The sequence below is a fragment of the Megascapheus bottae genome, chromosome 4 (genome assembly GCF_031878675.1).
Source record: "Megascapheus bottae isolate mThoBot1 chromosome 4, mThoBot2.hap1, whole genome shotgun sequence".
Taxonomy (NCBI): domain Eukaryota; kingdom Metazoa; phylum Chordata; class Mammalia; order Rodentia; family Geomyidae; genus Megascapheus; species Megascapheus bottae.
Window position 1 is genome coordinate 15,571,111 of NC_143512.1, and position 17,056 is coordinate 15,588,166.

A 17,056-nucleotide genomic window follows, 5' to 3' on the forward strand; every position below is an offset into this window, starting at 1 on the left:
GACCTTCTCTATCTAGATTTTGAGCTATTGCAATCCTCTGCTAGGGGAATCCTAGGTGTGTACTAATTATTACAAATGAGGGAAACCATGGAGCCCATGTTCCTTTGGGTCTGGCTTAGTTCACTTAATGTTATTTTTTCCAAGTCTTTCCATTTCGCTATGAATAGGGGGATGTCATTCTTTCTGATGGCAACAGGGAATTCTATTGTGTATAAATACCACATCTTGATCCATCATCTACTGAGGGGCATCTGGGTTGATTCCATATATTAGCTATGGTGAACAATGCTGCAATGAACATCATTGTGCTAGTATGCCTTCTATTCTTGACACTTAAAGGTACAGCAAGAGCATGACACTTCTCATATTTCTATCCAGTGATAGGAAAGGAATCCAGGAAGCTGATCTGAAGTATCAGAGAACAGAATAAAGCTACTTTCTGCTCACATCCTGTGTGGACCAAATGAACCACTCAGTAACTTGTCCATTGCTATGTGTGGGAATACCCATAACCGTGGATAGATTCTAAGCATGATTGCATTACCCATCACCAGAGTTCTCAGGCCATTACCCACTCCATTTGAGTCTTAAACGTTTCCCCCATAGAAGACCTCCTGGTTCCTTTTAGCTTTGTAGTTCTGTGATTCCATTTTATGGCTGAGCCAAGGTTTGATATGCACATAGAATTCATAGTTGTAAATTTTGTTTACACTCAAACTTTTTCCAGAAGGGACAAAACTAACCAAACCTCCATGTTCCATTGGCCTTTGCACTGCGTTGCACTAAATATAGCATTAAGGTTTGCTTGTTCCTTCAGTAGTTTTCCTCTTTGCTATACTTTATGTAGAAAAGATTAGTGAGGTGCAATACTATGAGCACATGTATTTTCTGACTCCCCCATATAAATTCTGCTGATTCAGTCAACATGTGGTGTTTATATTTTCTGGATGAAAAATCACAGGCAAATGAAGTTCCAGAAAGTAAAAGGAATAGCCAGTTTAATATAATCAAATATTATAGAACTCTTAGACATTTTGGAATTTATGAAAGAGTTCTGCATTACCTCATGGGCATCAAAAAGTAGTCCCAGTTTGTTGAATTTTAAGTTTCTTCCTAACACAGCTGTTGTCTCAGTTTACATAATTGTCTGTAAATTCCTGTCTGTCTCTGACATGCCCAGGAAAGAGTCGACACGACCAAATCATGTCTTTAACTAGTTGAGCTATTTTAAATGATACCAAAAGGTGTGCATTGTAGTTCACCTGAAATGAGATCGTGATTAGAGTAGCATAAAGCAGACAGAATGAGTGGGCAGCAGACATTTTAATCTGCTTGCTGCTTTGCTAGGCTTCCTAAAAACTCAAGTATTATAATAGAAATGTTTTGCTATAGATCTTTTTTTTTTTTTTCCAGTCCTGGGCTTGAGCTCAGGGCCTAAGCACTGTCCTTGGACTTTCTCAAAGCTAGAGCTCTACCACTTGAGCCTCAGCACCACTTCCAGCTTTTTTCTATGTATGTGGTACCGAGGAATCGAACCCGGGTCTTCATGCATGCTAGGCAAGCACTTTAACCACTAGGCCAAACTCCCGGCCCTGCTATAGATCTTTACTTGCTTGGGTGTATGTTAGTTTTAAATTCGGTCAAACATTCAATCTTTTTCAAATAAAAGGCTTTCAGTTTAACACTGTACACAAACTACCCATTCATACGCAGAGCACCTGTCTTGTTAAACTAGAGCAACAGTAGCAAAAACTGTAACACCCCAGTGCCCATAACCTGATAGACTTGTTATTTTAATCTACTTTTCATTTAAATATTCACAAAGTTTCCTTCACTCTCTCTAGCCTAATGGTTTAGTTCTCACCAGAGATCATCTTCAAATTCACCATGCAACCAAAACCTCAGAAATCTCAGTATCCAACACCCAATGCCCCACTGGAACACAATGTGTTGGGAAGTCAAATATAATAAAATGCCTTTTCAGAAATCTGTGTCTATTAGTTCCATTTTTCTTAGGGTCCGAAGACTTGCTCCATGTAACAGTGATTAATGAGGAACAGTTGGATAGCGTGAAGTAGCTGTTTCAGAGAGAAGTTTGTTTTCAGCCTTACTGGACTGTTAAGTGCTCAGATCTAGCTAAGTGATATGGAGGGGCAGTACTTACTGTGAATTAGAAGGTAGCCAGAGCACGATTCTTTATTCTAGACTTCTGATGGTGTTATTTGTGGCCACATAGCACATTTTCCATGGATTAGTGTAGCCAAGGAGCCACATGTGATTTAATGGAGCAAGAGCCCCATCTATGTGGTCATTGTGATTGGTTCACTCAGGACAAACTGGCCCCAACCTGGGCCCGGTGGAGCCTTTGTGTGAGACTTGCCTCTACTTGGGTCAAGAAAACTTCCCTGTCTGTGTGTTCTGATAGTGGGAGGAGGGCTGAGCATTGTGCCTGCAATACACCAGGAGGCAGGACAGAAACAGGACAGGGGACAAGTGCTGGTTTTCCTTTAGGTCTGCATCTAGATCTGACTTCAGCTCTGCTATACATCTCCTGTTTTTGTTTGTTTCATTTGTATCTCTTTTATTTGTCCCAACACATATAGCCTTCAAATAAACATTAAAAAAGGTTTTGCTATAAAATGTATCTACTATGTACTTCCACCTGACATGCACTATGCACTTCTTTAAAAAAATGGATTTTATAGTAATCCAAGTCATCTATCTATCTATCTATCTATCTATCTATCTATCTATCTATCTGTATATACCAAGATTTTTCTGAGTGGCTACCTATTCTAAAACATAGTGGCTTAATGGCATTTGCTGGGAAGTGAATGAAGCTAGATCAAATTATGTTGAGTGAGGTAAGTCAAGACCAAAGGAACAAAAGGCACATGGTATCCTTAATATGTGGATATTAGATCCACACAGTACAAGAGCAATGACTCAATATTTGGGTACCCAATGTTATGGACATGGTATTGGACATATAAACATAACTACATAGACATAAAATCTATGATGGGCTATATGCTCTATAGACATAATGTTTTATTTTTTTTTGTTTTTGTTATTTTCGTTGTTTTTTTTTGCGAGCCCTGGGTCTTGAACTCAGGGCCTTGGGCTTTCTCAAGGCTAAAACTCTACCGCTTGAGTCACATCACCAGTTCCTGCTATTTTCTATGTATGTGGTACTGAGGAATCGAACCCAGGTCTCCTGCATGCCAGGCAAGCACTCTACCACTAGGCCAAACTCCTGGCCCTAGATACAATGTTTTATTACATAGACTATTATGTATTTATGACATACAAACCCTCAGCTTAATTTTAGTTATGGTCTAAAATCTAAATGCCAGTGATTGTATATAGAGATTCCTTTCTTGAATACTTGTTTCTTAAACATGACATTTGAAATAGGATGTAAAAATGAAAGTTAATAAATAAAAAAATAAAAAGAGAAAAAAAAACATAGTGGCTTGACAAAGCAACAAGAATTTAATTCGCTGGTCTTTGTATTGTCTGGGTAATTCGGATCTGAATTAGGATGAGCTAATTTTCAGTGGCCCTGCTTGTGGGTCTGGAGTGTGTTGTTGGGTTTCTCAGAGCTGACCAGTCTAGGGCAGCCTCACTCAGAGGCCTGGAGTTTACTGGTCTTAGTGGCAGGATACACAGAAGTGACTGGCCATGCATTACCATCAGGCTAGCCCTGGCTCGGTCACATGAACGTTGTAAGTGAGACTGAGAGTGAGTGATGGAGGGCTGCAAGTTCTCTGAAGGTTCACACTTGTTCTTGACACATCAGTCCTTCTGCACTATTCTTTTTGTTTCAGTTGAAGGAATGGGAATCTTTGTTTTTGGTGGGTTTTTGTTTGTTTGCATTTTGTTTTTGTTTTGATAGAAGGCCTGTGGCCTGGGCCTTGAACCTGTGATCCTCTGGTCTCTGTATCCAGGGTGCTAGGATTACAGGCAGTAATCTTGTTCTTAATGGGAGGAGCTGAACCCAAAGTGAACAGATGCAGGAAGGCATGGGATAACTCATCTATTAATGCACAAACTTCATTGAAGGTCATTCAGTTACAAAGCAGCAGAGACTGGATTTGAGAGTTATTCTTCTGACTGAAAATTCACTGTTCTTCAACCTTTTTCTCAAGACTTGACAATAGATCCATGTGGTCCAAGTGTCACAATCGAATTAGCTTCCAAATTCTTATCCTTAGATTATTTTTAAATAACCTTGGAGTTATTCTGAGTGTCCTTTGTTATAATAAAGATCTTCACTGTCCACAAATGGGGCATGCTTGGCTAACACTACATAAGCAAGTTGAGTCTTATTGAGATCCACAACAAAACCAAGGTTCCCAATACCATCTGTATCATAGTTATAAGGAGAAATACCAGGTGTTATTTTAGAAAGGCAGATGAAGTAACATGGAGTACCTAGTTAACTTGTCAGCAATATAGGAAGGAAAGAAATGATTCTTTTGAGCACATGCCAACAAGAAGCTGGAATCTGGGGAGAGGTGGAATCTGTAGATGAGGAAGAATGTTGTCTACAAGCAGAGGAAAGAAATATGGCGTTCAGCCTCACTCCCGGGATCCTAAGGAAGCAGCCATGGCAGTGGCTTCCACTGAGAACCTTGACAGCCCGTGGGCAAGGCTCTTGGCTCCTTCCAGAGCAAGCCTTCTCCAAGTCATTGCAAAGAAGCAGAGCAAGTGTAACAGAGCCCAGAGCCAAGGCCCACAAAGCCAGGAACTGCATTGCAAGTCTTAATGGAACCTCAGTCAAAATCATTTTGTCACTTCTGAAACAATTTAGCTCAAATTTCTCTGTCATCCTTGGCTCACCAGTGCTAACACTGTTGTGTACATTCTTCTAGATTAATCTTCAAGTTATTTGTGGGTAACATAGGCAACCTTAGGACCAAAATACAAACATGCATAGATTTTTGGGTAGAAAGGAAAGTCAGGAGGGCACAGAAAGATATAGCGAAAGGCCAGTAACAGTGGCTCTTGCCTATAATCCCAACTAGTTGGGAGGCTGAGATCTGAGGATTGCGATTTCCTGACAGGAAAGTCCCTGAGACTTATTTCCAGTCAATCACAGAAAAAGAATAAGTGGAGCTGTGACCCAAGTGGGAGATCACTAGACTTGACCAGAATAAAGCTCAGAGACAGCTCCAAGACTCAGAGTTCTAGCCCCAGGACCAGAAATAAAAAGTTACAGTGGGTACCAAGAAAGCAGCTTCCAGGAATTTTCCTTTTAGTTAAGTAGGATCTTCTCTTAGAAGGTAAAAGTTGGCAAGTAGAACTGAGCACTTGGGAACGTCTCAAAGATCATTTGTTTAAGGTGAGATGTCTGAAAACTTACCTTTGGGACGTAAGCATCAGAAAGAGGTGTTCAAATGTTTAAATGAGACAAGGAGGTGGTTGTTAAGGAAAGTAGATTGTGACTTTCAAGCTACCTATGGTGGAAAAGGTAATATTAGTATGTGTGTGTGTGTGTGTGTATGTGTGTGTGTGTGTGTGTGTGTGTGTGTGTGTGCGCGCATGATTGCATGTGTATACGCTGAAAACTGATCCCAGGGCCTTGACATGGGAAACACATGCTTTAGAACTGAATTATACCCTTAACTCCTATATTGTTTTAAAATGCCTCATTGTCTCCCATTTTCATGTCCTTTCACCATATGGGTAAAGATGTTGCCTTGAGCACCTGCAGAGGTGCTGATTTGGAGTGTGGGGTGTGGAAGCATGGGGATGGGAAGAGCTTCAGTATATTCCTCACCCTTCAGAACCAGTCTAGGTTTAAACTCTCCTGGGGGATTTAAGTGATTTAGTTTAAAAGATTGTGCATTCTTACAAGGAGTATTGTAGAATCACTTTAGTCCCCTCTTTACTGCTAGTTTCCATATGCATTCTGGTAGAGGAGAACCTGTACAGAGAAGTTGGGCCTTTCATTGAGCCTTTAGTATAGGGTGGTAGTGCTGACATTCCTAGACTACATGTCATCAAACACCCATTCTTTCTGCTATCAGAAAGGTATATAGTATTCTAACCACCAGAGTAAAATCCCCAAATCACTTATCAATACAGACGATTAGAATTATAGATGTCATTTTATAATATTAAAGAAAAAAGTCAAGGAAATTAGAAGACACCAGATTGATAACCATTAGGTAAGTAGAAAGTAATTTCTGAAATCTCCCTTCCCCAGCTCAAGTAAGGACAAGCCCATTTAATCACAGATATGAGCTGCAGGAATTCCCTTGTTTACTACCAGCCACTGGAACCAATTTCACTTACAGTTTTGTCCAGTGCACTAAATAAATTAGAGGAAATTATGTAATGGTTGGAATTTTACTATGATGTGTCAAGAATTCAGAGATAACCAAAGAATCACTAAGTCTGCAAATACTTTTTTTTTCAGTGATTGGCCAAAGCCTTCTAAATTTATATTTATAGAGGAGGAGAAAAAAAAAACAATCATTAAAGAATACTACATTTTTATTTTCAAGTTGTAGCTAAAGAGTTTTTAAAGACTGGTTATTTGGAAAGGTTTCCTACCTTTGGTGGTTGTGGTAGCAATTTTTCAGTTACTGTAACAAATATTGGAGACAATCAGCTTATAAAGATAAAGGTTATTTTCGCTCACAGTTTTGGAGATGTGAGTACATGATTGGTTGGTCTCATTGTTTGGGGCATGGCAGCAGCAGCATGAGGCATAACCATTCACCTCATGGTGAAAAGAGGAAGAAGAAGAGACTGTAGTCTCAAAGTCTCCTTGAGGAACATACAGCCAATGATGAGAAGGCTTTTCAGGAGTTTCTGCTCTCTTAGGTTCCACAGGCAGGCCAGGGGCCAAGATTTTAACTCATGGGTCTTTGGGGAACACTTATCCAAATAAGAGCAATGGCTTGGACATGTTTCCAAAACCAAAATATAATCTAGGTGCCTTCTGGAGTCTTGTTAATGAATTCAAGTGTTAATCTTTACAAACTGCTCGATGATAAGATTTCTTACTTTTGCTGTCCACAAAAGGAAATCGGGCTGTGGCTGTTTCTCTTTAGTACTTGAATCTCTGAATTTCTCTGATTGGCCCCAGGCCAACTTCACTTAAATATCTTACTTTTTAGAAACATCGTTTTTATTTGGGTATAACAGATGGTCAGAACAATTTTGAAAGACAGTAGAGCACATTCCCAATTGATGCTTCATGCATCTCTCCTTCCTCTTAACATCTGTAGTGGGCTGGACCTTATTTGGCAAAAGAATTGTTGTAAATGAAATAGGTTAAGAATCTCAGAATATGATTATTCTAAATTATCCCAGGGAGCCTTAAAAAAATAACAAGCATCCACATTAGACACATGTAGAAGAGGAAGCCCTGGAGAGGGGAGGGAGTGGTCTTTCTACTGATGTCCTTCTTTGGTTCTAGGATCCATTTCAAGGTATCACCCAGTGCTTGGTTGTGATTGTCTATAGTCTCCACCAATGAGTTTCCCAGGCTTTCTGTTTGTCACGGCATTGATAGTCTTGAGGTACATTGCACAGTGACCCTTGTTTCCTCTGCCCCTTTTTTCATAATTCGATTGGAATTGAATTAGGGAGACAAATACCAGAAAGTGCCCTTGTTACTATACCAAAGTAAAGGATGATCTCCATGATTTATCATCCGTGATCTTAACTTCAATTACTGAGGTAAGAGCATGTTTTCAAGTTTATCCACTGTAAAGGTACTATCTACTCTTTTTATACTCCATTGCTCCAAAGCAAGTCTAAGTGCAGCTGATATTCAGTAAAATAAGAAATTATTAAGCTTATGGTCAGCATGTGTATGCATGCATACTCATGCATATTATATGGACCTTATTTGTAAGAAAGTTGTCTTTATCTTTCTGCCTTCCCTCCTTTTGTTGTTTCCTTTCTTTCTCTCTTTCTGTTGATAATTTGCCACTATCAATGTATGCATATTTATAATATAATACATTTAGCATAATCCAATGATCTATTACAATATTATTTAGATGCTCAAATTGTTACAGTTTTTATGTCACTTGTGTTTTATTTATTTTTTTACTTTTCTTTTTGGTACTGGTTATTGAGCCCAGGATGTTGCACTTGGTAGGCAAGTGCTTGGTCACTGAGCTACATCCCAATCCTTGTTTTTGTAATATAGTATTGGTTTAATTTTCATTCTGTTCTCCAACTTATTAATAACCTATTACTCTGTAATAAATTGCTCGCAAAGTCGATGGTTTACAATAGCAAACATGGTTTTTTTAGTTTTCATAGTTCTAGAAGCTGTGTATGGCTTACTGGATACCTCTGGCTTATTGGGTCCCACACAATTCTGCCATGAAGGTATCAGTAAGAACTGTAATTATTTCAATTCATTTTTTATTTTAAAAGATTTTATTATCATTGATTTTTTTACATCATATTTCAAATATCATGTTTAACAAACAAGTATTCAAGAAAGGAATCTCTATATGCTATCACTGACACATAAATTTTAGATCGTAATTAAAATTAAGCTGAGAGTTTGTATGTCATGGATACATATTGATCAATATAGCATTCTGTATATAGAGTATAAACCCAATCATAGATTTTTATGTCTGTGTAGTTATACTTTTATCTCCAAGACTGTGTCAATGACCTTGGGTGCCTGAATATTGAGACATTGCTCTTGTACTGTTTGGATCTCATATCTACATATCAAGGAGACCATTCACCTTTTGTTCCTTTGGTCTTGACTTACCTCGTTCAACATGATTTGATTTGCGCTAGTTTCATCCACTTCCCAGTGAATGCCATTATTTTATCTTGCCTGTTGGTTATGTCAAATTCCATCGTGTGTGTGTGTGTGTGTGTGTGTGTGTGTGTGTGTGTGTGTATCTGCCATTTTTGTATCCATTCATCTGTAGTGGGGCATCTGAGTAGTTTCCATCTCTTTGCTATTGTATTTCACTTCTTTATAGGGAAAAATCTTCTTCCAGGATCACACACATGGCTAGTGGTAGCCCTCAGAACCTCACTGGCTACAGATACATCATTTAGTTCATTGCTCTGTAAATCTCTTCAAAGAAGAGCTCATGACAGTTGGCTTCTCTTAGAATGAGAGGGAAATCATAGTCATTTTGTAACCAAATGATGGACATGATATCTTATCACTTTTGTCACTTTATATTTGTCACAAGTGAGTCACTAGTTCAGCCTACACTCAAAGAAAGAGGATTATAAAAGGGATGAGTGTGAGGAGGCAAGAATCATGGAGGGTTATTTTACAGGCCACCTACCACATGCGGTACTTGACAGTCACATCAAATTGCTTCAGTTAATTGGAATGGGCAAAGGGAAAAAAATGAAGTGGGACGCATCAAAACAACCTGCGGATGGATTGAATGCTTTATTTCTAATAACGTTGAATATGTTGTCACTTAACGACATGGTTTCTCCCTTATTCTTCTTATTGGTAATTTACATATTTATATTTTTCTTGAATGTCTTCATTCACTCTTTCAGGAATACATGATAGGAAGCTTCCAGGCAGATATGACATTTCGAATGTAGGATGTGGGCTATGTGAGCTTTTTGGGGAACAATTGTCTATGCATATTTAGGTCCTACTTCCTGTCACCAGGTTTCTGCGCAGCATGTCTATGAGCCTCAGATCCATAACCCCTGGACTCTAGGATTTGTGCCTGTGATAAGAGGCAGTTGTTGCTCTTAGGGAAGCCATTGGATTGTGGTGAGGTCAGGTGGAAGTGATTCAACAAATATGCATCCTGGGGGAGCGAGCAGAAGGAAGAGAGGGCAAGGCAACTTCAGGAGAGCCCATGAATGCATTTGAGTTCTACACGTACCAGGAAGGCAGGTTTCAAGGAAGGCACATGGAATATGATTTTCAAGTATCTTTCTCTGCTTCTGAATTTAGAATGGACTTTCCATTTGCAGAAGAAGGGACTGATCCCAGCAGCAGTTCAGGCCCTGCCAGACAGCACAGCTGGGCACTTACCCCAGTCATCCTTCTCAGATGCCTTCACTTGGGCAGCTTATATGGCAGCTCCCCTGACAGGAAGATCCTGGAGTCCTGCCAAAAGGACATCCTCTTAATGTGCTATGAATTCGTGCAGTGGCCTGGGCCACAGCCAGTGGCCATTCTTTTGAGGAAGGAGATAAGATTACTCTCAACCTTAGGAAAGCATGAAGATGATGCATTAAGACTCTGGAGAAGCAAAAGCACATTTCCCATTTTATTACACTTATAAGAAAATAACAGTTTTTTCATTCCTTTAAAAATTTCACTGTCAGGATAATGTATAGAGGGGTTACAGTTACATTCATCAGGTAGTGGGTACATTACTTCTCGTACATTGATACCCCTTCTCAGGTTTTTGTCCCATTTTCCCTCCTCCCACCTCCTCGCAATCATCTTGTTTCCCCCTTCCCTTCCCTATTTCAAATAAACAATTAAACATATATTCAATATACCAGGTAACAAAGTCAGTTACAGTAACAACATGAGATTAGCCATAAGGGTAGAAAAGAAGAGAAATAACATAGTACATTAAGAACAACAATCACACAAGATAAACCTCTTGTTTCCATATATTCTTTTTTGGCTAAATATTTTATTTTATTTTTTATTGTTGGGATAATGTATAGAGGGGTTACAGTTACATTCGCCAGGTAGTAGGTGCATTACTACTCACACATTGATACCCCTTCTCATGTTTTTGTCCCCACTTTCCTCCCCTCACCTCCTCCCAATCATCTTGAAGAAAATAACATTTTAGTGACAACTTTCACCTAGGAAAAATCACTGGAGGAATACCTGACTCATTAGGTTCCTAGAACAACATCCCAGAAAAGAGAAAACCAGACACACGGAGACATGGACACCTTCAAGAGTCTAGGCCTAGGAGCTAGACGAGGAGTGCAGTAGTGGAGCATGCACTTCCCATGTGTGAGGCCCTGGGTTCTAGTCCCAGCAAAATAAACAGATAGAAAAATCAAACAAATCAATTTATTTGTGAGTATGGTCCCTGTAAGTTCCAATTCTCCTTGTTTTTGCAGATCTCTGAAGCTTGGTTCCAGTGTCACAGATTTCAGGATAGACGTTAGGATGGAGATTCAGACCAGGAACTCTGTTCCCATCGCTTGCTTTCTGATTAACGTCAGCAACAATTCTTCTCCTGTCCCACACAGGGAGTCATTCAAGGCCTCCTCTTTGTGCAGTGAATAATGGGTGAGTCTGAAGGGCCATTGGTGATTGGTTGTGGGGGAATTTCATGAGTAGCCCCAGATGGGCATTCTGAGGGGAAGAACTCACCTGGACCCAGTTATTTGCCGTCATCTCTGTAGATCCTTACTCCTGTCATTGGGGGCTGCTTTATGTATCTAATTAGAGTTTAGACTCAGGTCTCTGCCTGGGGTGCAGGTATATTTGGAAGGAAAGTATGGTGAGAAGTAACACCTGGATGCTAAGTAAAATTTCTTTGAATTGATGTAAACATTTAATTCCACAGGAGAAGGTGGTGGAGTAATATAGTTGAGATACTATACTAATACAGTTGCTTATTTTCTGTTCCTTTGGCAACCCTTTCCTCTCCCCATTGGAACAGATGGACAATTCTGAACTCATCACCTCAGGAAAAGGAAGTGTTAATGTAGAAAGCGTCTCCAGAATTGTGTTCCAAAATTCTAAGTCTTTAGAGGACTACGAGTATTTGAGGGATGAAAGGAATAATTAGAAGCTCGGAGGAGAACTGGGATTTCCCTAAGATTAGAAAAAATTTTCCTAGACTGGAGAGTGAAGAGGCAGAATTAGCTGAGCCTCTGGTAGCTTGTAGGCAGGACTTCTGAGCCCGGTTGCTTGGATGTCCTCTTGGAGGAATGTCTTCTCTAGTCAATGTCACCCAGTGGGTCCATGGATGACCTCTCAGCTCTTTCCAAACACAAGGGGAACCTGGGGACCTGAAGCAGCAATGTTCCCATGCGGTGCTCCCTACATCCACATTGTCCCAGTTGGCCTATGGCCATTGATGGATACAGGTCTCCACCAACACGCTCTTCCCAGTGAGTGAGCTCCATGGCCCCTTCCAGTCAGGTGGCTATCTCTACCACTTCTCCAGTGCCAGGCCAGAGGAGGAAGGAATCCTTTAGCCCGAATCATGCTTTGGTATCAGTATGCCTACAATGTAAATGTATCTGAGGTCACGATGGTTCTCTGAGGTCGTGCTCTAGTTCCAGGCACGGGGACCAACAGGTCCTTACTCTTACTTGCCTCAGTGGAAACTACAATGAGGCTCAGGGTAAATTTTTATAAGAATATAATATAAAAGTTTATACATTTTCATGCTGGCATTAGGAGTTCTCTGTAACCCCCATCGATTTTATGACACTTTGTGAAGACCAGAGCCTGGCATCGTGTTGCTGAGGCAAATGTGAGTCATGTTCATTGTAGTAGCACTTGGGGCATTCCTCTGAGATGTGCTCAAATCCCGCTACAGTAGAACATTTTCCCCAGGAAATGTATCAATCTGATACAGACTCTTGAATCATAATCTCTCTTTTCCTCTGACCATAGTTCTTGCAACACAGTCATACAAGGAGACCTTCATGTCAGATAGCCATGAAATGAACGCTTAATGAAACTCTGTGAAAGTTAGGGTAAAACTTTCTTTACAAAGAAAGTTTCTTAAATCTTCAGTTGACTAGCATATGAAAAAGTACACTGTGTGTAGGGACAGTAAAAGTTTGTTAAAATCCTTGAGCCACCGGAAAGGAAATACAATATATACCTTCTAGATTATATACTTCCTCATCTGGTAGTAGGAACAGAATGTGGAACAAAGACCTGTTTATTACTTCCCTAGTTTTCTCTTGTCCTCCCTTTTTATGGTGGCAATCTTTTATTTTAGATCCATTTTTTATTAAAGAATTTATTAACATTGATTTTTACATCATATTTCAAATGACATGTTTAACAAACAAGTATTCAAGAAGGGAATCTCTATATACAATCTCTCTCCCTCGTTTGTTAGAGCAGTATTAGAACTGTGTTAGACACTATTGGAACTATTGGGAAATATCCAGGAACTTCTTCTCAGAGTATGTACAGTGTCACTCCTGACAGCATAATAAAAGTGGTAGTATAGAGATCTCATCATGACTTTGCACCACATTTCTGCTCTGAATCATTCACTGTGGCCTCATTCTCAGGTTTCATGGGTTGGCAAGATGACTGTCGATACTAGGTCCACATCTTCCATGCTGAGTCCAGTGGAATGGGGCTTGTCTTTGGGAAGAGGTCCAGAATATCTTGCATTTCACTGCAACTTGACTGGCTCCCAAGTAAGGACCATCACTCACTGTGAGTGGTGGAGGAAATAGATGGTAAGAAGAGGATTGTGGAGGGCTGGGAGTTTGGCCTAGTGGTTAAAGTGCTTGCCTAGCATGCATGAAGACCCGGGTTCAATTCCTCGGTACCACACACATAGAAAAAAGCCGGAAGTGGTGCTGAGGCTCAAGTGGTAGAGCTCTAGCCTTGAGAAAGTCCAAGGACAGTGCTCAGGCCCTGAGCTCAAGCCCAGGACTGGCAAAAAAAAAAAAAAGAAGAGGATTGTGGAATACAGTAGTATTCCTTGATCTGCCAGGCCACTTTCCAAGACCCCCAGTGGATACTTGAGACCTCAGGTAGTCGCAAACATTTTCTGTACATACTGTGTTTTCCTATATATAACTACCTAAAACAAAGCTTAATTTATAACCGTAAGATATTAACCCCAGCACCTAAAAATAAAATAATTATAATTATATTGCTGTAAGAGCTATATGAATGTAGTCTGTTTTTCTGTCTTGCCTCTGCTTCTGCCTCTGCCACTGTGTCTGTTTTCAGTCTGACTCTGTCTTTTTTGTTCCTCATTATTCATAGAGGATTGTTTCCTGAATCCTTTGAGAACATAAACATCCAGAGATGTTCCAACTTCATGGAGGCTCCAATGCACTTTATTTCTAGGTTGCATGCTATACCTAATACAATGCAAATGCTGTATAGTTATTACACTGTGGTTTAGAGAGCTACAAAAAAAAGAAAAAAATTGTTCATATTCATTAAAGATGAATTTTCTGCCTACAATATTTCTGGTTCATGGTATCTGTATGTGGTGTAACCCGACTATATTGTATACCCCCTTCTTCTTTTGATGGTATGCCTCCATAATGAGTTGAAATGAAGGAAATATGTAGGCATTATAATGAGGCATTGGGCTCCTAAATAAGGGTTACTGAACACAATCACCCCACCACTGTGACAGTGTACCTGGTAAATATCAGGCTACCAAGTAACCAATGTGTTCGTACATAGGTTATGGTGTATGTGGGGTGGATACCATGGTCAAATGGGTGATTCAGGTTCTAGGAAAGGAGCATAATGGTGACATTTAATGAAGCGAATCAGAATGCTATAATTTAAGACTTAGCTTTGATTAGTGATGTATTTATTAGTGATCTATTTCTGGGATTTTCCACTTAGGTTTTTGCATTATAGGTTTGTGAAATCTTGGAAAGTAAAACTGTCTCGATAGGGAGAAATGCTGTGTAATTCTTTTGATGGATCCTGTCTCAGTTGTTTCTGGACCACTGGAGACAGGTGTGCAGTAAGTTTATTGCAAGCACCTGCACAGGATACAAAAATTATTTTACAAAGAAATACTGGAATAATGAAATCTTGAAAAAGGCAAATGAATACTAATTACAACAGTGACATTCTGAGTCATGTGCTGGTGGCTAACACATGTAAGTCCTAGTGACTCAGGAGGATGAGATCTGAGGATCAAGGTTATAAGCCATCCTGAGAGATTCTTCTCTCCAGTTAATCAGCAGAAAGCTAGAAATGGAAGTGGCTCATGTAGAATGTCAACCTTGAGTGAAAAAGATGAGAGGCAAGAGTGAGAGGCCTAGAGTTTAAACCGCAGCATACACACACACACACACACACACACACACACACACACACACACACACTGATTATATTCTGCAAGGTATGTTAGATGACTTTAAAAAGGATTTAGGGTAAGAGAAGTGAGATCAGAGAGGTAAAGGCTAACTTAGGTGGGTTTCAATACAAAGGACAGAAGGGCAGTACACTTAGGACAGCCTGATGTGATATGAATAAAGATAGACCTAAAGATTGGCAGTAAGGAATTTACTTATGGTTCTTACTATAATTTGTATCAGAATGTTCCCTATAGGCCCATGTATTGAGCCTGTGCTAGAGGTATTATAATCCCTAGGAGGTGAGGCCTAGTGAAGGAAGCTTATTGGAGCTTGAAGAGAGTATTGGGACACTAGGCACTCTGCTTCTTCTTTCTCTTAAATCTCAGCCCTGAAGTGGATGGGTTTCCTTTGCCACATTTTTCTGCCATTATGTGTGGCTTCACCAAAAGACCCAGAATTAATGGGTCAACAAAACAGGGCTGAAACTTACAAAATAAACCTTTCCTTTTATAAGCGATTGTCTCAGCACTTGCTTTTTGACAGCAATGTAAAACTGATTAACATAGTCCTTACAAAGATTTTTTTTCCCCAGAGCTGAGGACTGAACTCAGGGCCTTGCACTTGCCAGGCAAGGACTCTTCTGCTGAGCTAAATCCCCAGCCCTCTTGCAAAGATTTTAAAAAAAAATTATTGTTAGTCCAAGGCTTTTTACTGTCTTGCAATATTCAGAGGACCTGAGAATGTAAAAGAAGCCCACTTCTAGAGCCCACATCTAGATAAAGAGTTTTACCTAAGCATGTTAGCAGATTTCCAGTGATGATTACTCATGATAGTGCGTTATTCCTTGCTCTCTTTTAGGTTCTCTCTTTCTTTCTGGCTTGGGGTAATTATTTTTAAAAACATATAGAATAAGAGAGACATTAGGTCTTCCAACGATTATAGGAGCTTCCTCCTGTGTTTTGGAATAGTAAAATTGAAATTAATGGGAAAATGACAGAATCAGATATATGCTTTATATGCTATGAGCAAAGGCCAGCTTATTAATCTAGAGCATTTGTATCCTTCATTCTGAAAACAATTATTAGCTGACCTAGAGATTCCAGAATTTTGCTGCTATGTAACATGAATAAATTGTCCAACTGAGTTTCTGCAGATTACCTTTAAAATTGCAAAGGCACAAAAGTAAGAATATTGAACATTTTGTGTATTGTTAAGTGAAATCAATAATCTTTAACAAGTTCATATTATTATTGTGTATAACAATCTATATTATTATTATTATTTATTGTATTGAAATTCACAGCAAGTAGGATTGAAATCTTAAGGATGGGAGCTTCTTTTTTATGAGAGTACTAGTTAGTCTTGCATTTGTTTTTGGAGAGCTAATCACTGTCATATGTTAGAACGACCAAATGAGTGATGTAATTTAGACTGCCTGTTGTCCTGCCAACTGCTCCAGGATGCCTCTTCCCTTCCCACAAGCTTTACTACAATTTATGCATATATCACCCAGCAGTAACTTCTGACACAACTTGTTAGTCCTTGTGTCCTTAACCTTATTTGTCACCTATATAGGTTCTGTCTCCTTTCTTTTAGAATTAAACTAATAAAAATAATAGCAAACCTTGATGAAGAATGCATTTAGAGAAAAACAATTAACTCAACCAGCAAGGAAACAAGCAGAGAGTTGATCCTTAGCATGAAATTACAATGGATGGTTAAATCCACTATAAATGATAGATAGTTGTATTTTCTTCCATGAGACATTAGATGGAAGATTGTACTGCTCTGATAGGCAGGATAGTGGAATGAAGATGACCAGAGCAGAAACAACTTAAACTTGAATATTTTATGCTCTTTTCTTGTGTCATCTCTTGTTAGTCTTATCCAGGAAGATACAAAGTTCAACCTGAGTGGCTCAGATAATTATATAGCTATAACCCATGTATTTTCTACTTTGCAAATGAGAAACAATAGGCCAAATTCTATCACTGACTTTTTTCAGTGTTGTTATTTACATATCAGTATTTATTAGAAGGCATTTGATAATTAT

General features: G+C 39.3%; 1 protein-coding gene across 10 annotated transcripts in view; it reads left to right on the top strand.

Moving 5' to 3' along the window:
* Nucleotides 1–17,056, top strand: part of Epb41l4a (erythrocyte membrane protein band 4.1 like 4A) — a 773,501-nt gene that overhangs the window by 286,518 nt on the left and 469,927 nt on the right. For 7 of the 10 annotated variants that reach the window (XR_016535219.1, XR_016535218.1, XR_016535226.1 and 4 more), the window contains exon 25: nucleotides 11,080–11,251. The gene's annotated coding sequence lies outside the window, so the exon portion shown is untranslated. Of the gene's footprint in view, nucleotides 1–11,079; nucleotides 11,252–13,227; nucleotides 13,402–13,939; nucleotides 14,108–17,056 lie in introns of those variants that run through there. The other 3 variants (XR_016535221.1, XR_016535225.1, XR_016535233.1) reach the window with 3 other exon arrangements.